We start from the raw sequence: 23,311 nt of genomic DNA on the forward strand, positions 1-23,311 counted from the left end.
AGCAAAAACGTGGTATAAAAATGTTTGCGGATTTGCTGGGTTTTTGTATTGCATTTTATCATCTTTCTATGGTGCTCCCAAGCTGTCATCTGTATGGTTCTTATCGGCGGTAACGATAAGAGCACTGCGGGGTCATGCTGTCAGGTGTCAGCTTGATCCCGCAGCTGTGACTGTCACCCGCGGTAATGTTACCGCAGACTGTCGGTCAGAGCGCTGCAGGATCATGCTGTCAGATGTCATCGTGATCCCGCAGCTGACTGTGACCTGCAGCGGGGACCTGCAGTAAAAAGCTGGCATGGGCCAATGAGATTATTGCTCCCATCGGGCTGTCTGCTGTCACTGATAACAGTGACAGCAGGTGCCGCTGATGGGAGGTGTTGTCTCATGTGCCGGCGCCTGTGCTCATAGTTAAAAAAAAAGTAAAATTACATACATATTCACATAAAAATTAAAAAAAGTTATACTCACCTAGCATTAAATCCCCGATGCCCTCGTCTCCTAAAAATAATATAAATAATAAACCAACATATACTTATCTATCCGCCAGAGTCCACGTAATCCAGATTGTCCCACAGCGATCTCACGTGTAGAACAGTCACATCGGGAGGTAGCACCGCTCTACCCAGCTGCTGGCGATTCACTAACAGGAGTTAATCGCTTCCACAGTGTATCACTGAGCTGCTGTGAGAGTTCACTGGAGTTTCTCAGCTCCGGCGCTCTCACTTACAGCACTGCTGCTTGAGAACTTTCCCACGCAGCATTAGTGCCGAAAGGGAGATCACCGGAGCTGATCAGCTTATGAACCTCGGTGAACTCTATCACTGCAGTTCAGTGATACACTGCGGGAGCAGTTACCTCCTGTCAGTGTATCACTGGCTGTCATTGAGAGCAGTCACATCAATGATGTGACTGCTCTCAAAGTGATCAGGATCATAGTGGGACATTATGGCTTACCTTCTCGGTGGACAGGTGACGAATCTTGTGGTTTATTATTTTATTTTTGTTGCAGGAGACGTTGGCATCTGTGGATTAGGCATTCAGTAAGTATGGTTTAAGATTATTAAAGGAGTCTGTGTCATTATTTTAAATAAAGGACTATATTCTGGGTGTCTGTGTTTTTATACAATGTGACTATGGAGTTAGTAATGGGGGCATCTTATTGACACCTCTCCATTACTAAGCCATGGGCTTGATGTCACCTGACAATACAAAGGTGACATCAACCCCACAAATATGAACACCACTTGCCACTGCTATAGGGCAAGTGGGAAGAGTGAGGCTAAGCGCCAAATTTGGCGCATCTTATAGATGCGCCTTTTCTGGGGTGGTTGAGAGCTGATGTTTTAGTCTGGGAGGAGCCAATATCCATAACCCCTTCCTAGGCTATTAATATCAGCCCACAACTTCCTGCATAGCTGTTGCTGGTTATTAATTATAGGGGTACCCCATATCATTTTTGGAGGAGGTCCCTCATTTTAATAGCCAGTAAAGGCTAAGTATACAGCTGTGACCTGATATTAATAACCTGGGAAGATGCATAGGTATTACCCCCTTCCCAGGCTATAAAAATTGGCCCCCAGCCGTCGGCTTTCCCTCTGCTGGTTATTAAAATTACGCTGGAGCCCACACAATTTTTTTTCTTTTTTTTTCTTTAAAATTAACAGTTGCTGTCTGGTTACAGCTTATGTATGTTCGTTCTGTTAACACTCCTACATAGGCTGGTGACGTTGTGTCTGTCAAAAATGCATATAAAAACACACCAAATTGCGACAAAAACAAGCATTTTATGCTGCAGCTTTTTTCCTGCCAAGAGATGCAGAAAACTTGCAGAAATTTCTGCAAGCAAATACTCAATGTGCGTACATAGCCTTAAAGAGGTTGTCAACTACATTCTATAATGCCCCCACCAATTTAAACCTTGTAAAGAAGTATTTAAACCTTTCACTACCTAGCTAAAACACAGTTCTCTAAGTTAGCTGCAGGGAGGCAACAGAAGACTTAAATCCATTTTCTTAGGCAGACAGTTTTATAAACACAGTCCAGTGATAGGATGCGTGTAGGGGAGCAGCAGATCAAAGAGACAGGCGCTGCCAGAAGTCAACTGTTTCACACTCTGAGAAGCTCTAATCACAGAACTGATTGTGGGAAGGCATGTAATCTGCAGAACTAATCTGAGTGCTCTCCTGTCTATGCCTTGGCTGCTCTTGCTGGGCTAGCTAAGTCACTAAACATGATTAAGCTGACTGGCTGCATGGCGTCATCCCCTATTTCCTCCTTCATGTACTGAATGCAGATAGGAAGAAGCCGAGAAGAGGTCATACTTGGAATTAAGCCCTGCCTAGAGAAGGAATCTATATAGAGCAAATCGGATGTCCCTAGAGTAAAAGAGAGGCACACACCTGGCTCAGACCCATCTGGCATTTGCCAGAATTGCAAGATGGCCAGTCCGGCCAGTCCGACCCTGAGTATCGCCACCCCTTCGCTGACAGTGACTGCACCAGGCAGGGCTGGGGGTGGACTCTGTGTCACTGCGCAAAAACATCATATCCAGCAAGGATGTAAAAAACAGGAGCTGCCAGGATTCCATTTGAAATAGTTTTTCGGTGATTCCCACAGAAACCATGATGTAGTTCTTGGTGGAGAGCACTGTATTACCGTGGACCTAGCCGAAGAGCCCAGTGCTCATTAAAAGTAGCATTTTATGTTTAATTTGGGTAAATTTTGAAATATGTCAATCGTCCTAGTTTCATTGGTTTATCGCAAAAGCAGAAAGTTTGGACATTTTGCCAGTAATAAAAATGATCAATGGAGGATGAATAAATTTGATCAACTGTAACGTTTGAAGTACTATTATTATTTTTTTATTATTATCATTTTTCTAAAAAGTTAGTTATGTAACTTTTATAAAATCTTACCAACAGGTTCCCCATAGTGTGCGTATACTCATTGTAGATGTGCATTGTGGCCGGGCAATCTGTCCTATTGCCTAAGGTTTGGTATTATTACTCCAGGAGTTCAGTTTGATTGCTGTTGATTGAATAATTATTCAATTGTTTCCTGTCTCATTAAGGCTGGATTTGCACATCCGTCATTTTCAGTCCATACTCAGACCACAATGCTTGGCTTGGCCACAGGTCTTCTGACCCGAATTCAGCAGTCTCATATATGCCTATGTATCTGCCAAGTTTGGGTCAGGAGACACACGGCCAGCATGTGCCTCACAGTATGAACCCAGACCAAGAAACACAAATATCTGAATCCGGCCTAAAGGACATTGTTCCTTTTCCCCCCCGTAAACTACAGAATTATCAGCAGGTTGGGCACAGTGTCCAGTTGGTTATGCATAGAAATGTATAACAGTTGTTTTGTGTTTTGTAGACCATAAATTGTGCCCATACTTCATTTATAGTGCCCAGAAGGTCACCTACTCCACCTACCCATAGACTTCTGTAACGATCAGCAGTCACATGTTCTTTTCACTTGGTTTTGGCATTAAATTTGAAAATAAAAACTCATTGATTAGTTATGCTTTGGGAAAATCCCTTTTATCCAACCATCACAAAGGAAACTTTTTATCTTCCATGGTTTACAAATTAGTATTATTCTGCCACCAATATACGTGGATGAGATGTGTCTGAGGGATGTGATCACGAATCTCTATATAAACAATGGCGGATAGCGTTACTCGCCAGCCTGTGCTCCCAATCCCTATCAGCGGCACGTGGTGGTCCGGAAGGATGATGCAGTGATGAATTCAACAGTATATACAGTACCTTGATGAGATGAGATGTCAAGGAAGATGAAGAAATGGAGATGAGGTAGGAGTGAGGACTGTAGGTTAGAGCTGTTATAGAAGCACCAGATTAGAGATGATAGGAGCTCCAAGGTTGGAGGTAACAAGAGAACCCTTTCTCCAGCTCTGTAGAGCATGTGTTTTACAAGATGGCCCGGAGTACAAAAACAGGAAACAGAATGAAAAAGATAGGAGGCGCTATAGACAGAGAGGTATTATGGGAAAGTACCATAACAAAATATTACAGTGTAATAAAGCAATGGCCAGTAGATGGCAGCAAAGTATAACAAATACAAAAGATGATAAACTAAGTATATACCATTACATAAATGTCCATGTATGGCTGAAAGTCTATCAGAATAAACTGAAACAGCACAAGTATGATACCCCCTAATACAGATTTACATTCCTCACTAATGTGTTAAATGCCCGTAATTTCTCAATATTGTTATTGTTACCAGTAAGAATTAACTACTGGCACAGTCTGCAGTGCCCTAAGCTAAGCACGTAAGAACACAACAGGGTCGAACTTGCAACCTGGAGCTGGGGATGAAGAACTTGATTGTCTGGAGGTAAGGCGTCTATTTTACTTTACTTTATGGAAGGAAAGCAGAATGACATAAATCTTTTGAATTTATGATTGATTTATACGGAAATGAATAGGACATCACAATATTTCCTGAACTTCACCTCCCTGTTTGGAACCATCCACTACCTGCCTGTGGCCTTCCACTTGTTTCCGTTTTCCTCTCCATATGTGACACATGATACTGCCCTTGACGCATCCAGCTTTGTCTCCCTTAATTTAACTGTGTAAATGCCACTCGGCACATTTTTCATAGTTGCTAATATGTTTATAGCTGTGTGATTATAGTAATGTGCAAAAGTTTTAGGCAGGTGTGGTTAAATACTTCAAGGTCTTAATAGTTTATTTTTAACAATTAGCAAAATTACAAACTAAGTGAATAATAGAGAAATCTAAAGCAAATCATTATTTGGTGTGACCACCCTTTGCCTTCAAGATAGCATTGATTCTTCTAGTTACACTTGTGTAAGAAGATGAGTCAAGACGGAGTCAGCGGTGTGCAGTGCCCTTTAAGGCCAGAACTATCGGGGCTGTTACCACTGTTGGCGGGAGAGCTTTCCTCTGAAAAGGAGAGACCTTTCTGTCAGACAGCAGGGGGCACGGTGTACAAAAGCAGACCTGAGCGCGGGAACAAGGCAGACTTGGCCGGAAGGCGACAGGAGACGGTTGACTCCCTCTCCACTGCTGATACTGACAACTCCACTTCTCCCAGACCTCCGTGTGCTGACCCTGAGACTTCTCTTGACGCTATTAAGTTACCGTATGTACCCACACCGATGAATACCCCTGTTGTACCCGAGATACTGGATCAACTGCTTAGAGACTACTCCAAAAGACGGCGGGTTGTTGCGCCTTGTACATGTGCTCATGACCCATGCCTGGCGCCATTTCTAAGAAATCCACATAAAGGACTGTTCTCACATTCCAGCGTACCCAAGACAAGCAGGACTGTATCCATCGTCACTATCGGGCAGTGTTATTCCTTTCTCTGCAGCAGAGTCAGAGACTTTGTGTATCATTGGAGACACCGCCGGGAGATTTTCCAGCCTTCACCTTGCCAGGATTGCAACCGATAAGTGTCCCGTTTATCTTGTATATTCTTTTGCCATTTCCTTTACCTCCCTGTGTGGAGTATCACTTGTTATTGATTGTTCAGTAAATCCTTGTTAACCCCTTCTCTGTCTCCGGTTACTCACTGCATCCCACGAACTGTTTGTTCCTTACATTTTGCCGTAGTCGGCAGGATGCAGTCTGGTAGCGCGGAGACAGCAGAACAGGCAGTTGGGCCCAGATCCAGTTTCTCTCTGGGGGCCATGCTGAGCAACTGGCCAAAGTTTACGGGGTCTAATACCATGTTGTGGAGTTGGACGGAACGTATGAGGAGTATGATGAGAATGCACCTAATGACCCCCACTCTCGAGGCTGAGGTGGCCATTTTGGCTTTAGATGGAGAGGCGCGAGACTCAGTGATGTTGCGTACCCCCCCGGGACCGAGACACATTTGCTAAAGTACTCCAAATTTTAGAGGCAACACATAGGGACCCCACTGACGTAAAGGAACTTAGGACATGCCTGTTTAGCCGTATGCAAAGAAAAGGGGAGACGGTTACACAATATATGAATGCCCTACAAGAATTACACACCGCCATTGTCAGAAAAGATGGGATGGGGCAGAGACGACGGATGTCGTGCTGCGTGACTTGTTGGTGACTGGCCTACGGGATGCCCTGACCAAACAGTCTGTGAGTGAGCGGTTGCGGGTAAACCCTCGTATCACTTTTGCTGACATAGGGAGGGAGGCCAGCTCACGTGAACAGGAGCAGGGGGTGACAGTCCCAGTAGGGAAAGTCCAGAGTGGTGAAGTAGCAGTGCAATCAACAGTTTAACTCCAATGGGTTGACGAGGTGCGAAAAGAACTGGTGAATATTCAAGGGGAACTGGCATAAATGAAACTGGTCAGCGCACTGCTGGAAGCCAAGATGAGAGAAATGCCTGTAACAAGGAACGAAGGGTCCATTGGCCGAGGTCATTAGTATGCTATAACTGTGGAGAAATAGGACATTTGGCTAGGGAGTGTCCACGGCGGGCTGGGCCTCGTCCCTCCGCCTGTTAAACTAGAGGGCTCTGAGCTTGGGGTACATTGCCCGGAGCCAGAATGGAAAGGAAGGAGTAGTGAAAGTCCCAAGAATCTTGTTTCTACATGTCCGATGGTATGGGCTGAATTCGATGATCGGGACGGGCGTTGCCTGGTGGATACCGGATTGCAAGGAACCACGATGCCAGAAGCGTATTTCTGCCAACACTTCCCAGAATCCCTTATTTATGCCTGAATGGGGCCCAGTAGTAAAGTTGACGGCGGCAAATCACCTGCCCTTCCCGGTCGCAGGGGTGGTATGGATGCAGGTCTCCCTGTGTGGAAAGGATCTTGGGGAGGGGTATCGTATTGACCCAAGGAGAGGCTGTCCACGGTCACACAGTGACATTAGGGATGAATATCCTGAAAGAGTATGGGAAGCTGCTGAGTGATGAGCCATCGCACTTGTCTTTAAATCAGTCGAGTTTGCACACCCCTCAGAGGCGGGTGTTTCAACAGTTAATTCGTATAGCTCAGGTGCAGGGAGTCTCCAGTCAAGGGGAAACGCTGGGGAAAGTAATGGAGCCAGCGTCCGCTCAACTCACCCTACCACCAGGACAGACTGTGTTAACTCTACCTGTCCGAACACATGCCCCGCTGGAGGGGGTGGAAGTCCAGTTGGAACCCCCGGTAGCACAACTGCCTGCAGGACTCTTGGTGGCCCGGACACTGGTCGTGGTACGAGAGGGAACGGTACTGGTACGCTGTGTGAACCTCACTGATCAGCAGATTGTCATCCCACGCAGAGGCGAAATAGCTCGGGTAGTGGACATGCCTAAAGAAGTCATACCGCCCCAGACATACAGCTAGCAGTGAGTCCGGAAGACCCATGGTCCGTGAAGGTCACCACCTCTCCGACGGCCGAACCTCAATACATCCAAGAGGGTCAGCGCGTCTTAGATCAGATGCGTGCTGAACTGTCCGAACTCACGTCCACCTAAGTTCATCAAGTGGAGGCGTTACTGGGGCAATACTAATCCGTTTTTTCGAACCACTAGGATGACTTCGGCTGCACCACGGCAATTACTCATGAAATTCCCATGGGGGAGATACAGCACCCATTCGAGAGTGCTACAGGCAGATCCCCCCTCAGTTGTACCAAAAGGTAAGGGAAATGCTCAGTCAGATGCTGCAGGCGGGTGTCATTAGAGAAAGCCAGAGTCCATTGTACTGGTGCGGAAGAAGGAAGAGACCCTGAGGTTCTGCATAGACTACCGTAAGCTTAACGCCTGTACTGTAAATGATTCATACCCTCTACCCAGGATTGAGGAGTCTCTGTCTTCATTAGGGAAAGCCAAGTTCTTCTCAACGCTGGATCTCGCCGGAGGCTACTGGCAAGTGCCCATGTCGGAAAAGGATCAGGCAATACTCCCCATGGGCCTCTTTGAATTCAACAGAATGCCGTTTGTCTTGGCCAATGCCCCTGGTACGTTCCAACGGCTGATGAAGAGGTGTTTAGGCAACTTGAACGTTGAGGCCACCTTTATCTACCTGGATGATATCATTGTGTACGCTGCTTCATTTGAAGATCATCTACGGAGACTAGAGCAAGTACTGAGCCATCTACAGAAGTATGGGCTGAAAATGAAACCCCAAAAATGTCACTTGTTCTGGACTCAGATCGAGTATCTGGGTCATATAATTTCCGCTGAGGGAGTGAGGCCGTCACAGGAAAAGATTGCAGTAATCCAAGACTGGCCGACCCCAGAGAACATGAAGGATGTACATGCATTCCTGGGATTAACAGGATACTACCGTCACTTTGTGAAGAACTTTACTCGGGTGGTACAACCGTTGCTCGAACTCCTGAAGGGAGTACTCCCAAATGCCAAAGGTCGATCCATTCGCTGGGAAGAAAGGCAGGAGAAGGCATTCTGTGAGTTAAAGAAAGCGCTGACCGAGGCCCCGGTACTGGCTTAAGCAGACTTCTCTATACCGTTCATTCTTCACACTGATGGCAGCTTGCATGGACTTGGAGCTGTGTTGTCGCAAGTGCAGGACAATTTCAAACGCAACCCAGACACAGCTCCTTCAAGCTGGAGTTGCTGGCATTGGTGTGGGCTATGATGGAGAGATTTGCAGAATACCTGTCTAGCTCGGAGGTGCTAGTACATACCAATAATAACCCGTCGGCACACCTGAAGAACGCCAAGCTAGGGGCCTTGGAACCGTGCTGGGTGGCCCGGATGGCAAAGTTCCGGTACCGAATCGCGTACTGGAGGGGGGCAGAGAACACGCATGCTGACGCCCTGTCTAGAGCAAGACCTGCACCACCAGGGAAGAGTAGCGATGAATTGCTAGAGGGAGAAGCAGTTCCCCAATTCCGAAGGACCGCTGGGACGGTGGAAGCTATGCTGGACCACATACAGACCCCCATCATGAAGGAGTATTGGGAAGATCTCGGGATGAATGGGTCCAATTGCAGCAGGAGGACCGTGAGCTCACTCTGTTCAGATACTGAGGAACAGTGGAGAAGCTGCCTAGTTCAAAGCAGCGGAGTGCTCTGACTCCAGAAGCATTGAAGATCCTCCAGCAGTGGGAGCACCTGCAGATCAGAAACGGACTGTTATACCGGAAAGTTCAGCTTCAGGGAGAACTGGGGGCTTCCTGGCAGGTGGTGATACCAGAGACAGTACTGCCCACTCTGGCCACCGAAGCTCATGAAAAAGGGGCTCACTTCGGCCTTGAAAAAACGTTTCAGTGGCTCCAATGGTTTGTTTACCACCCTCGGCTGAGAGCGGCGGTCGAGGAAGTTTGTAGACTCTGTGAGTTGGCCAAGTCTCCAGAACAAAGAGCTCCTGTGTAGACGATAGTAACCTCCGCTCCCCTGGAACTATTGACCGTTGACTATTTAACGATCGGGCCAGCTCATCAAGGATATAACCACTGCCTAGTGATGGTAGATCATTTCACGAAATTTGCGGTGGTGACGCCCACCCGAGATCAGACGGCTGAGACTGCTGTGTATGCAGTGGCGGATTATAATGAGGTCAATTTGGGCAGTTGCCCCGGGCCCAGTGGGGTTAAGGGGCCCACAGCCCAGGCCAGTAAATTGCCCCATTATAATCCGCCACCGCGCAGGGCCGGATTATAGGCAGGGCAGACGGGGCTTCAGCCCCGGGGCCCCCACCACAAGAGCTTCTAAGGGGGCCCCCACCACATTCCTGCTGGCTGCTGCAATGGCACTCCATCTTCCTCCCACCTAAAAGCGAGTGACCGTGGGGGCGGCATTATGTGCTCTGCTACCAGCAGCATCTACAAGTAGCGTGAACGCTGGTGCTGCTGGTAGCGTGCAAAGGCTTGTGATGAGATCACAGGAGGGAAGGTGTCAGGGCCCCCGATCATGTGACCCCTGTCTCCTCCCCTCCTGTGACCTCATCACAGGTCCTGTGCGCACAGCACTGAGAGCAGCCATGTATGTGGAGTGCGGCTCTGCGGGTGGAGGTCGGTGCTGGAGGCCCCATTATTCTCTATGTGGAGTGCGGCTCTGCGGGTGGAGGTCAGTGCTGGAGGCTCCATTATTCTCTATGTGGAGTGCGGGTGGAGGTCGGTGCTGGAGGCTCCATTATTCTCTATGTGGAGTGCGGCTCTGCGGGTGGAGGTCGGTGCTGGAGGCTCCATTATTCTCTATGTGGAGTGCGGCTCTGCGGGTGGAGGTCGGTGCTGGAGGCTCCATTATTCTCTATGTGGAGTGCGGCTCTGCGGGTGGAGGTCGGTGCTGGAGGCCCCATTATTCTCTATGTGGAGTGCGGCTCTGCGGGTGGAGGTCAGTGCTGGAGGCTCCATTATTCTCTATGTGGAGTGCGGGTGGAGGTCGGTGCTGGAGGCTCCATTATTCTCTATGTGGAGTGCGGCTCTGCGGGTGGAGATCGGTGCCGGAGGCTCCATTATTCTCTATGTGGAGTGCGGCTCTGCGGGTGGAGGTCGGTGCTGGAGGCTCCATTATTCTCTATGTGGAGTGCGGCTCTGCGGGTGGAGGTCGGTGCTGGAGGCTCCATTATTCTCTATGTGGAGTGCGGCTCTGCGGGTGGAGGTAGGTGCTGGAGGCTCCATTATTCTCTATGTGGAGTGGGGCTCTGCGGGTGGAGGTCGGTGCTGGAGGCCCCATTATTCTCTATGTGGAGTGCGGCTCTGCGGGTGGAGGTCGGTGCTGGAGGCTCCATTATTCTCTATGTGGAGTGCGGCTCTGCGGGTGGAGGTCGGTGCTGGAGGCTCCATTATTCTCTATGTGGAGTGCGGCTCTGCGGGTGGAGGTCGGTGCTGGAGGCCCCATTATTCTCTATGTGGAGTGTGGCTCTGCGGGTGGAGGTCGGTGCTGGAGGCCCCATTATTCTCTATGTGGCGTGCGGCTCTGCGGGTGGAGGTCGGTGCTGGAGGCCCCATTATTCTCTATGTGGAGTGGAGCTCTGCGGGTGGAGGTCGGTGCCGGAGGCTCCATTATTCTCTATGTGGAGTGCGGCTCTGCGGGTGGAGGTCGGTGCTGGAGGCCCCATTATTCTCTATGTGGCGTGCGGCTCTGCGGGTGGAGGTCGGTGCCGGAGGCTCCATTATTCTCTATGTGGCGTGCGGCTCTGCGGGTGGAGGTCGGTGCCGGAGGCTCCATTATTCTCTATGTGGAGTGTGGCTCTGCGGGTGGAGGTCGGTGCTGGAGGCCCCATTATTCTCTATGTGGAGTGTGGCTCTGCGGGTGGAGGTCGGTGCTGGAGGCCCCATTATTCTCTATGTGCAGTGGGGCTCTGCAGGTGGAGGTCGGTGCTGGAGGCTCCATTATCCTCTATGTGCAGTGGGGCTCTGCAGGTGGAGGTCGGTGCTGGAGGCTCCATTATTCTCTATGTGGAGTGCGGCTCTGCGGGTGGAGGTCGGTGCTGGAGGCCCCATTATTCTCTATGTAGAGTGTGGCTCTGCGGGTGGAGGTCGGTGCTGGAGGCCCCATTATTCTCTATGTAGAGTGTGGCTCTACGATTCGTGACCCCCGTCACGTGACGAGGGGGGCCCACAGAGTCTGAACTGCCCCGGGCCCTGGCTACCCTTAATCCACCCCTGTGTGTATGCTATCTGTAAACACTTCATTCAGGTGTATGGATGCCCACAGTGGATCCATTCAGATCAAGGAGCTTGTTTCTTAAGCAAAGTGATGGATGATACAAATGGAGATTCAGTGGCGCTTGTGTATGAGTGCAATTCCAGAAGCAAACACTAAGACACCTGTCACAAGGGTGTCAAAGAAATAAGGTAAAATAACTCATAATATTAGTGTGCGCTTGGAACACTCATAAAGAAGAGGGAAATCTAAATTAGGTGGTTATAGAAAAAAAAACAAAACAAAAAAAACCTCTTATAAGTGCTCTTTATGTAGCTGGATAATAGCGAGAAAATAGCAATTAGAAATAGACAATTGTTAGACCTCAGAAGAAGTGCTTAAGGGAAAAAATATATATATATATAGATGCTGGTGGCAATCTTAGTTCCAACCTGAACAATCATTAAAAACTAAAAAGGCATGAGTGAGGGTAAAAACCTGAAATCATTGAACAGTTTATATACTGCAGGGTACTTCTTCCTGATTGCAGCTTAAAAAAAATAAGTCAAAGTCAAATTGCAGCCTGTGATCGGCTGTGCAGAGTAGCCGCAATAGTAAATGCACAAGTCAGAGAGCGGTACCTGTAAAGATAATGCGATACGAAGTCCTCACTCCGGTAAGCGGTGCAGGTTAAAATAGCGCTTTTTGCTCCAGCGCTTGGAAAAAGAGGGGGTGGTTTTGTACACAGGGGTATAGACGAGTTACAGGGGCTGCCCCGGCCGGTGGCAGCCTCCTATCAGTGTACCTCCAGCTGTGGAGCAGACGTGAGTGGCCTCTCGTGCTCCCGGCGTCTGTGAGCTGATGGATGAGTTGCAGCGGATCTACCAGTTCGAAAGATCACATACCACACCATATCATCCTCAGGGAAAGGGGGCCTGTGAGCCATTTAACCGCAGGCACCTTAATTCAGATGCTAAGAACTCTTGAAGATGATAGAAAGACTAGGTTGCCAGAATATGTCTCTGAACTTGTGTGGATTTATAACAAACGAGTCCACCAAACCACTCCTTGTTGTTTGGCCGATCCGGGAAAGAAGTCAAGGAGTTGGAACTGGATCCAGGGGAGGACTACCCACGGACGGGGGTGTCTACCTGGGTCCGAGAACATCGTCACTGTTTACAGACCTTACATTATCTGGTGCTGTACAAAAACAATGGAGGCAGAGTTTAGACTGTCACCAACAGAAGAGAACCATACATGATACCAAAAATCTGTTTATTTGAATCATTAAAATCCATAAAATTGCTACTTTTACTCAATACAATAAACATACCCCAAGGGGACAACATATACTACGGCTGAAAAACCACAATGATATAATTGTGTATTGCAACTATAAAAATAGATATACCATATAACAGTGACACAAGAAAGCCTATTATATTAAGCCCAATGGCATTAATCATAAATTGCCATAAATTGCCATAAGTGCACCCTATATTGTATTAGGAAAAGGGAAATAGATATACCATATAAGAGTGACACAAGGAATCCTATTGTATTATGCCCAATGGCATTAATCATAAATTACCATAAGTGCACCCTATAGTTTCCGGTTGTATTATCCCCTGTTATATTAAATACCCACAAGATGGAATAATTGCAAACCGCATAAGCAGCCAAGATTCAAAAGGGTTTACTTACTAAATAGTAGAGATATGGTGATCACAGCCTGTAGAGCTATCCTCACACCCCGATGCGCGTTTTGCCTGCTTGCTTCTTCCGGGGGAGTGATCATCTGGTGCTGACACGGTTCCATGAGCTGGAGCATGTTGAGAAGCTTCCTCTCCGGGGGACAGATCTTCAGGTGGGTGATCGAGTGTTGGTGTGGGAAAAGCGTCCCCGTGACAAACTGGAAAATCGGTGGGAGAGTAAACCATACAGAGTGAAACGTCGGGTCGATGTGGAAGGACCTGTATATGATATTTTTCTAGAAGGAGAAGAGAATGCGCCCACTAGGGTGGTCCATAGGAATATGCTCTGGCCATGCCTCTCGGAAGATCCCATACAGAGGGAAGAAACTTCCAAGGTTCCTCAGGAGGTGCCTCCTGTGACTGAGGAGTATGAAGAAGAGGAAAATCTCGAGCAACCATCTGGAGATACGTTTACAGATCAGAGTCCCGAGACTCCTGAAGCAAGTGTTACGGCGGATGCAAATTCAGCTTTGCCTCCACCAGAAGACGCCACTATTCCTTCCAATCTACGAACAACGGCTGGACAGCCCCCCCATTCGGTAAAATCAAGATCCATTCATTTGGCAGCAAACCACTGAACCCATAAATAAACTCTCCAGTTGTGCTCCAGCTGCCTCACCCGTGGAATAGCGAGTGAAAAGAGAGGGGGTGTAAGAAGATGAGTCAAGACGGAGTCAGCGGTGTCTGGTGCCCTTTAAGGCCAGAACTATTAGGGCTGTCACCACTGTTGATGGGAGAGCTTTCATCTGAAAGGGAGAGACCTTTCTGTCAGACAGCAGGAGATGCGGGGTACAAAAGGAGACCTGAGCACGGGAAAGGGGCAGACTTGGCAGGAAGGCGACAGGAGATGGTTGACTTCCTCTCCGCTGCTGATACTGACAACTCCACATTTCCCAGACCTCCGTGTGCTGACCTAGAGACTTCTCTTGACGCTATTACGTTACCATCTGTACCCACACCGGTGAATACCTCTGTTGTACCCAAGATACCGGATCAACTGCTTAGAGACTACTCTGAAAGACCGTGGGCTGTAGCGGCTTGTACATGTGCTCACGACCCGTGCGTGGCGCCATTTCTGAGGAATCCACATAAAGGACTGTTCTCACGTTCCAGCATACCCAAGAAAAACAGGACTGTATCCATTGGCAGTGTCAGGCTGCAGTGTTATTCCTTTCTCCACAGCAGGGCCAGAGACTTTGTGTATCATTGGAGACGCCACCGGGAGATTTTCCAGCCTTCCCCTTGCCAGGGCTGCAACCGATAAGGGTCCCGTTTATCTTGTATATTATTTTAATATTGCCTTTACCTCCCTGTGTGGAGTATCACTTCTTATTGATTGTTCAGTAAATCCTTGTTAACCCCTTCTCTGTCTCTGGTTACTCACTGCATCCCACAAACTGTTTGTTCCTTACATTTGCACAACATTTTTTAAGGAACTCTGCATGACATTGGTTCCAAACACATTGGAGAACTAACCAAAGATCTTCTGTGGATGTAGGTTTGCTGAATCCTTCAGTTTTTTCATGTAGTACCAGACAGACTCAATAATGTTGAAATCAGGACTGTGTGGAGGTCATATCATCACGTCCAGGACTCCTTGTTCTTCTTTACACTGAACATAGTTCTTATAGGGGTTGTCCAGGTTTTGCAGAAAATCTGCAGTCATTTTATGTGATAGCGGATTTGTGAATCATCACAACGAGCACTGCGCATGCGGCGTTCATGTGACTGCAAGTATGCAATATGCACATTTCCGGCAACATACCAACTAGACATTTGCGGCCCCAATTAAATCACTTGTGTTATGCAAGGCTCCACCCATCCATATTGAATGTGGCCGGGAGTAAGCATGTCGCCTACTACCCACAAAACCAGCTCTGGCATCGGAGAATCCTGACAGGATTAATGATAACATTGGACACAGACCAAAAATGTATGAAAACATAATTTCTTTTTCTCGTATGCAAAAAAAAAATGAGGCCTAAACATGGCTCTACAGATTAGATGAATGATAGCTGAACCTTAACGGTAACCTGTCACGTGAAAAAACGCTATTAACCTGCAGATGTGGGGTTAATCTGCAGGTTAAATGTGTTCTGAACCTGCCTGGCATTGACATTTAAACCTCCGCTGTCGGAAGGAAATGAACTTTATTCCTCTTGGTAATATTCAGGTTTCACTTGTGGGGAGCTGTGTTCAGTCATCACTCTGTGTATAGGGCGTGGTGGCTGTAACTGTGCCCCTGGCACTGACTGAAAGCCGGTCGTAATGCAGAGCTCCTGTCAGTCAGTGCTGGGGATGTGGTTACAGCAGCTGCTCTCTATACACAGAGCAGTGGCTGAACCAGCGCCAGCACTGCCCCATGACTGAAATCCGAAAGCAACCGGGAGGAATATAATACATATAAGCTTAAGATAAGACTCAGGAAACACTCCACCATTGTTATATCTGCAATGCATGACTATACCAGATAGTAACTGTGAATGTTGCATTGGAACTAAGTTTATGAATAACCTCTCTGGTCTCCCTGTTTTCTGGACTATTTGGAGTGCACCACATTACATCATACTACCAGGAAGCAGAGGCCAATTAAGTGCACCCTGACATCACAAACTTCGTTTTCTTCTATTTTTGTCCCTGCCATGGTGTGTGACCTATAGCATAGTAGTGTATCTCAGCATTACAATTTCTGAAGTCCACAACATGATCCTACTAAATTAAAGGTGCGCAAGAAGCCCTAGCCCGTTGAGACTGCAGAACTTGTAAGGACACTTTATCCTCAGACATGTTGTACAGCCTATTACAATCAGGTGCTGATAAAGAGTGTGACCTACTCAGTAGTAGTGGAGCTTCCAGAATGACCCATGCAATGCCTCTAACTAATGCCATATCATTTTGGAGCGCAATGGCTCCCAAGCTATGAGGGATGTCCATGAGCCAAGACACTTCAGAGAAAAGATGCAGGCTATGTTTAGACTTTATCCAGTGTCTACAGAGCAGAAGGTGGTAATATTAATTGGGAAATTGAGTGCAGCAGCTCTAACGGATGTGAAGTCTTAGCCACATGTTGAGAAAAGAACTGTTGAACAAATCTTTGAGAGACTGAGTGCCACCTTTGATACCAAAACAGTCCAAGTGTTGCCACCGTATCCAGGGTGGAGGCACGCCGCACTGCATCTTCTCTTCCGGCCGGGCAGCGTCCTCAGGTTGCCCGCCATCCGTGCATGCTCACTTGCTAGGTGCCTGACCAGGAAGTGACCTTACCCGGTGTCCAGTGTCAGGTATACACTACTGTTCCAAATTTTGGGGTCACCCAGACAATTTTGTGTTTTCCAGGAAAACTCATACTTTTATTAATCAAATGAGTTGCCAAATGAATTTAAAATCTAGTCCAGACATTGACAAGGCTCGAAAAAAAGATTTTTATTTGAAATAATAATTTTCTCCTTCAAACTTTGCTTACGTCAAAGAATGCTCCCTTTGCAGCAATTGCAGCATTGCAGACCTGCATTCTAGCAGTTAATTTGCTGAGGTAATCTGGAGAAATTTCACCCCATGCTTCCAGAAGCCCTCCCATAAGTTGGTTTGGTTTGATGGGCACTTTTTGCGTACATTACAGTCAAGTTGCTCCCACAACAGCTCAATGGGGTTGAGATCTGGTGACTGCACTGGCCACTCCATTACAGTTAGAATACCAAATGCCTGCTTCTTCCCTAAATAGTTCTTGCATAATTGGGAGGTGTGCTTTGGGTCATTGTCCTGTTGTTGGATGAAATTGGCTCCAATCAAGCGCTGCCCACAGAGTATAAAGATAGAACCCAGCACTCAACTTAGTGTAAAGATTGTAGGTGATTTTATTCAATCCCAAACAGTAGCATTACAAAACGTTTCGGTCCATACAAAAGATCTTCGTCAGTTGCTGTAGAGCTATACATGAGTATATTACACATTGTATATCAGAAAAAGGGAAAACAATAAAAGGCAAACATACCCCACAGGGTATGGCATGGCATTGCAAAATGGAGTGATAGCCTTCCTTATTCATATTCCCTTTTACCTTGTACAAATCTCCCACTTTACCAGCACCAAAGCAACCCCAGACCATCACATTACCTCCACCATGCTTGACAGATGGCATAAGGCACTCTTCCAGCATTGTTTCAGTTGTTCTGTGTCTCACAAATGTTCTTCTGTGTGATCCAAACACCTCAAACTTGGATTCGTCTGTCCATAACACTTTTTTCCAATATTCCTCTATCCAATGTCTGTGTTCTTTTGCCCATATTAATCTTTTCCTTTTATTAGCCAGTCTCAGATATGGCTTTTTCATTGCCACTCTGCCCTGAAGGCCAGCATCCCGGAGTCGCCTTTTCACTGTATTCGTTGACACTGGAGTTTTGCGTGTACTATTTAATGAAGCTGCCAGTTGAGGACCTGTGAGGCGTCGATTTCTCAAACTACAGACTCTAATGTACTTGTCTTATTGCTCAGTTGTGCAGTAGGGCCTCCCACTTCTCTTTCTACTCTGGCTAGAGCCTGTTTGTGCTCTCCTCTGAAGGGAGTAGTACACACCATTGTAGGAAATCTTCAGTTTCTTGGCAACTTCTCACATGGAATAGCCTTCATTTCTAAGTTCTTTTTTGCTGGCCATTTTGAGAATTTAATGGAACCAACAAATGTAATGCTCCAGATTCTCAACTAACTCAAAGGAAGATCAGATTTATAGCTTGTCTAATCAGCCAAACTGTTTTCAGCTGTGCTAACATACTTGCACAAGGGTTTTCAAGGGTATTCTAATCATCCTTTTGCCTTCTTACACAGTTGGCAAACACAAAGTACCATAAGAACACTGGCGTGATGGTTGTTGGAAATGGGCCTCTACACCTATGAACATATTGCATTACAAACCAGACGTTTGCAGCTAGAATAGTCATTTACCACATTAACAATGTATAGAGTGTATTTCTGAATCATTTAATGTTAGCTTCATTGGAAAAGCCTGTACTTGTCTTTCAAAAACAAGGAAATTTCTAAGTTACCCTAAACTTTTACACGGTAGTGTATCTGGCAGCTGCGGTCGTGCCTCAGCGCCTGATTATTGTTTTCCTGCACTTGTCCTGTGCAGACTAGCCCTCAGGTCCCTGTACACTTCCCAGTGCGTACTGTGCCCTGTACCCGTTTTTGTGTTTTTCCCTGTGTGTGCTTCGCTCTGTCCCTGTGCGTGCTTCGCTCTGTCCCTGTCCCTGTGCGCTTCCCAGTGCGTACTCTGCTCTGTACCTGTTATTGTGTGTTTCTCTGTGCATTCTCTGCTCTGTCCCTGCCCCGTGCGCTTCCCAGTGCGTACTTTGCTCCGTCCCTGTCACTGTACATTTCCCTGTGTGCACTCTGCCTTGCCCTGGATCTCGGTCCTCCCTGTGAGTATCCTGCCCTATTCAGAATCCCATACCCACTGTGTGGACTCTGCCTGGTCCTCGTGACTCTCGGTGAACGTGCTGCTCCGCACTGTTTTTCGTGAGTACCCTGATTCTTTCCGTTTCCTTTGAGACGTCCCTCTGGCACTAGCTATTGCGGCATACCTTCCCCCTGGGCCTGCCCCTAACGGTCCCTGTATAGGGGTCGGTTTCACCTGGTCAGCTCGCCTGGGATCGGTCGGCGCCGCAATCCAGTGGGTCCACTCCAGGATTCGTAACACCCAGAATCAAAAATGCATCTCTTTGGCAGAAAACAGCAGCTTGATGAGTCACTCAGAGATTTTGCACTTGCAAGAAGCACTGCATGCAATATGTCAGGTAGACCCTTATGAAGTAATAAATGCAGATATTGACCTAAGGAACCAGTTTTCTGAAGTGGCAAGGACAGAGTCTATCAAGACTCAACTGAGAATACTGTCCCTACAGAATCGAGACACCTCATTCTTAGACTTCAAGGAGATGGCCATTAGAGTCCTGAGATTAGAAGTAGGCCCTAGCCAAGTTCCCACTTGCAGCAGCCCATGTAACCAACCTTTGAACCAAACAAGTGTTTTCCCTAGGCCTGAAATAGCACTACCAATTTGTCTCATTCAAGCTCATGATGCTGAAGGTGACCAAGTTACAGTACTCATCAAGATACTGACAGTGGTGTGTAAGAAGCTAAAGAATTTAAAGCAGCATCAGTATGGGCAACCTGAAATCTCCTGGTCCCATAGAGACAGATGGCATTATGGCTCCAGAGACAGTGGCTATGGGAACCCTAGAAGTTGGCCCATAAATCAGTGGAGGCCTTTTTGCTGGAATTTACAGAGAAGTGGCCACATTGAAAAGGGATTTCCACCAGTTTTTCACCAGGCTCTCGTGTGTTGAGGCAAAATTTTCAGCCTTTATATGACCCTCAAGAGCAACAGTTGCAAACTGACAGAGTACATTGGATCCGTATCCAGAAAGAGAATAGAGTGATGAATTCTCTAAGAAATCTCCTCACTATGAAGAACGGACTCAATAGAAACCAGGGCAGCTATAGAACATTTGAGTTGAAAAGCCTCTTGAGACAGTGGAAATGGCTATTCTTTTAAAGAGGACTGCTGGCTCAAAGAACCATTGACCCAAGTACTCATGAATGAGTGATCCAGATCGTTGTACCAAGGCAAGATGCCAACATGGTCTTGGAAGTCTATCATAACCAATCCGGACATTTTTGCCATAAGGTCACATGGATTTCCTGATGTTTTCTTTACCATATACTTTAGGTTAACTCCCATTTAGCCTGCGTGCACACATCTGTGCATCACGCTCTATGATACACAAACTAGCCACGAGTCACCAGACTCAAATTCAAAAGCCTGATAAGCGTATTATGGGGCTGTTAACTTCAGGTTTGGAGTCCCATGGCCAGACCGTACAGCATGATCCCTCCCCGGATGTGTGAATCTAGGCCAAAGTTTATGGCTCCATCATACATAAATCGTGTGCAGCTAGCTTTACTCTATGTTTTGTGGCCTCCCCTCTAACACTCTCAGACCCTTTCAATCTATCCTAAACTCCGCTGTCTGACTAATTCACTTATCCCCCGCCTTTCATCTCTGTCAATCCCTTCACTTGCTCCCCATTACCCAGACTGTTCAAAACCCTAACCATGACTTTCAAAGCCATCCACAACCTGTCTCCTCCATATATCTGTGACATAGTCTTCTGGTACCTACCTGCATGCAGCCTCCGATCCTTACATGATCTACTTCTCTACTCCCCTCTTATCTCCTCTAGTCAGAATCCATACAATATTTCTCCCGTGCAACTCCCTGCTCTGGAACTCTCTACCCCAAGATATCAGACTCTCGCCTACCGTGGAAACCTTCAAAAGGAACCTGAAGACCTACCACTTCCAACAAATCTACAACTTGCAGTAACCACCGATCTACCAAACCGCTGCATGACCAGCTCTACCCTCGCCTACTGTATCCTCACCCATCCCTTGTAGATTGTGAGCCCTCGCGGGCAGGGTCCTCTCTCCTCCTGTACCAATCAGTGACTCATATTGTTCATGATCGTTGTCCTTGTTTTTTATTATGTATACCCCCATTCAAATGTAAATGAAATAAATGGTGCTATAATGTATATATATAAAAATTAGTGTATGCAGGGCAGGCGTCAGCACCCGGTGTACCCGGGCAAGTGCTGGGGCCCTGGCAAGACGGGGGGACACACTCGGCACCTGAACAAGTTTTTTTTTTTATTTTTATGTCTGGGGTCGGTCCCCCGCCCTCCACCCTCTGCAAAACATCATACTCACCACTATCTTTTTTCCTGTGAGAGTGCGTGGTCCACATGTTACCACTCATTAAGGTCATGAATATGGACACCGTTCCACTCCCATAGGCGTGGCGCCCATATTCATGACCTTAATGAGCGGTACTACGTAACCGCGCGCTCTCACAGGAAAAAGTTACTGCCAACTGGACCGGAGGAAGAATGAAATGGGAGGAGAATGAGCGGTGGGGTGGCCCGGGGGAATGAGGGGAGATGTGAGTGAGTCGGGGAGGAAATGAGCCCAGCAGGGGAGATGAGAGTGAGCGGGGGGGGGGAATGATCACAGCGAGGGAAAAGAGAGTGAGCTGGGGGAAATGATCCCAGCGGAGATGAGAATGAGCCCATTATTCTCTATGGGGCATTATATGGGGCCCATTCTATATGTATGGAGCATTATATGGGGCCCATTATCCTGTTTGTAGCATTATATGGGGCCCATTATCCTGTTTGTAGCATTATATGGGGCCCATTATCCTGTTTGGAGCATTATATGAGGCCCATTATCCTGTTTGGAGCATTATATGGGGCCCATTATTCTGTATTATTATCATTATTCTGTATGATGCATTATATGATGTCCATTATTCTGTATGGAGTATTATATGGGGCCAATTCTGTATGGAGCATTATATGGGGCCCATTCTATATGAAGTATTATATGTTGTCCATTATTCTGTATGGAGCATTACATGGGGCCCATTATTCTGTATGGATCATTATATGGGGGCTCATTATTCTGTATGGATCATTATATTGGGCCCATTATTCTATATGGATCATTATATTGGACCCATTATTCTGTATGGAGCATTATATTGGGCCCAGTATTCTGTATGGAGCAATATATGGTTTCCATTATTCTGTATGGAGCGTTATATGAGGCCCATTTTCTGTATGGAGTTCTGTATAGAGCATTGTATGGGGCCCATTATTCTGTATAGAGCATTATATGATGCCCTTATTATGTAAGGAGCACTATATGAGGACCCTTTTTATGTATGAAGCAATATATGGAGCCCATTATTCTGTATGAAGCAATATATGGGGCTCATTATACTGTATGAAGCAATATATGGGGCTCATTATATTGTATGGAGCAATATATGGGGCTCATTATTCTGTATGAAGCAATATTTGGGGCTCATTATTCTGTATGGAGCATTATATGAGGCTCATTATTCTGTATGAAGCAATATTTGGGGCTCATTATATTGTATGGGGCATTATATGAGGCCCATTATTCTGTATGAAGCAATATTTGGGGCTCATTATTCTGTATGGAGCATTATATGAGGCTCATTATTCTGTATGAAGCAATATATGGTGCCCAATAAACTGTATGGAAGACTATATGATACCCAGAATACTGTGTGGAGTTCTATACTGTCCGGTCTTAACTGAAAACTTTTGAATCCCCACTAGGGCACGCACTGTGCTCTGCGAGGATTTTGCTGGTTTCTGAGCTACTGTAGAATTTACAATAGAGATCACTCATGTAATGTAAGAAGTAAGTGATATCTTTGGCATTGTACTATACCTATATTTCTTTGCCTTATCTGTGCATCATGAATTGTGGTACGTGTTAAAAGGGCCCACTGAGACACTTTCGCCCGGGGCCCACAAAAACCTGGAGCCGGCCCTGAGTGTATGTATGTGTGTGTGTATGTCAGCCACGCCCACTCCACATAGCCCCACCCAATCACTAAGCATCTTTCATTTCACCAGAGCTGTTTAAAAGAAGCTGAGCTGTGATTGGTTGCTATGAACAACAGTTTCCCACTCCACAACACCTCAGCAGACACTGACCGGGTGGGAGAGATCTAGCATCCCCAGGAACATAAGCTCCCAGCCATTGTCTGCCCCCCAGAAAGGAGCAGAGAGCACATGACAGAAATGGATCATCCCCTCCCATGCCCATATACCCATCACACATACTCCATCCCACAGTCCCATAGGCACATCAACTTGACCACAACAGGTACACTGCCTGTGTTGTCCATAGCAACCAATCATTAAGCATCTTTCGATTCACCAGAGCTGTTTAAAAGATGAAAGCTGAGCTGTGATTGGTTGCTGTGAGCAACAGTCCCACAGGAACCAATCACTAAGCATCTTTCATTTCACCAGAGCTGTTTAAAAGATGAAAGCTGAGCTGTGATTGGTTGCTATGAGCAGCAGTTTTCCTTGTAGACAGTTGTGGTAACTGAGGCCTATTATTCTTATCATTTCTATGATGTTATCAT

This window comes from Dendrobates tinctorius, unplaced genomic scaffold (assembly GCF_039654945.1).
Source record: "Dendrobates tinctorius isolate UK_male_01 unplaced genomic scaffold, ASM3965494v1 ptg000030l, whole genome shotgun sequence".
NCBI lineage: Eukaryota > Metazoa > Chordata > Amphibia > Anura > Dendrobatidae > Dendrobates > Dendrobates tinctorius.